The 1,230-nt window shown below is 33.9% G+C and overlaps 1 non-coding gene across 1 annotated transcript; it reads right to left on the reverse strand.

The window, feature by feature from the left end:
- Nucleotides 1–868: 868 nt before the first annotated feature.
- On the reverse strand, nucleotides 869–975 carry LOC125935832 (U6 spliceosomal RNA). Its single transcript, XR_007461817.1, has one exon. It is a non-coding gene; the product is annotated as a U6 spliceosomal RNA (small nuclear RNA).
- Nucleotides 976–1,230: the final 255 nt, after the last annotated feature.

Here is a 1,230-nt window from a genome sequence, read left to right on the forward strand (position 1 = left end):
AGATTTATTGGGTATTGGGTCTTATTTCTCAAGTTTTGATTCTTTTATTTATATTCTATTTCTCTCATCATGTTTGTGTTTTTTTTTAGTTTCCTTGAGCATGTTTATAGCTATTTTAATGCCTAGTTCATATTTCATCATTTCTGTTATCTGCATCAGTTTTTATTAACTGATTATTCTCTGGATTATGAGTCTATTTTTCTACTTCCTTGTGTACTTAATAAGTTTTTGGTTGGGTATTGGACATTGTAAGTTTTATTTTTGAGTTTTATTTTTTTCTTTTTTATTCTTTGAAGACTCTTGAATTTTGTTTTGAGTAGCAGTTTATTTATTTGTGGATTAAGTTATAAACCTTCAGAGGTCTCTCTTGAATGCCCCAGGTATTTAGTAATTTCTTTGCACTCTGCATGATCAGAATTTAAATGTCTCTTATCCCAACATGTGATCATTTAGGAATTATTCAGTACCACTCTCTCCCCACCAAACCCAGTACTGGTTCTCTACCTAGACCCTAAGAGTTTTATTCTAGCCATTTCATGCTTAATGTTTAATGACAGAGTCAAAGGAAGCTTTATGAAAATTTATGGAACTCTTGGGGTTAGCCATCTACTATCTTGTACTTCGCCCTCAAATTCCAGCCCCCTTTATATGTCTGACCGAACACTGAAAGGCTGCTATTGTCTGTTTCTTTTAGTTCTTCCTGCATAACAATATGGAAGGTGCTTCCAGAAGAAAGCTGGACAGATTGTAATACTCCAGTTATCCTCCTTCTCTTAGGAATCACAGCCCCGTGCTGTCTTTGTTCCAGTGTTTGAAAACACATATTTCATATATTTTGACCTATTTTCTCATTCTTTTTTTTCTTTTTTTTTTAATGGAACACTTCACGGATTTGTATGTCATCCTTGAGCTGGGGCCACGCTAATCTTCTCTGTATCATTCCAATATTATTATATATGCTGCCAAAGCGAGCACCTATTTTCTCATTCTTTATTGTAAGAGGCCCAGGTACTTCATCATAGTTGGAAGTGATAGTCTCAAGTCTCCGTAATCCTAATTTTTTAAATGTCTAAATTATCACCATTTTTCTTCCTATGGCATGTTCTAATTTTTTTTTTTGTAACTTTATCTTCCAGTTTGGTAAATCCGTCTGGTCATCCTTCCAGTCTATCTAGTGTTTTCTTTAAAGGCCACATTTTCAAGTGTACTGTTTTTGTTTTATTCTTGGCA

This window comes from Panthera uncia (genome assembly GCF_023721935.1).
Source record: "Panthera uncia isolate 11264 chromosome A1 unlocalized genomic scaffold, Puncia_PCG_1.0 HiC_scaffold_17, whole genome shotgun sequence".
NCBI lineage: Eukaryota > Metazoa > Chordata > Mammalia > Carnivora > Felidae > Panthera > Panthera uncia.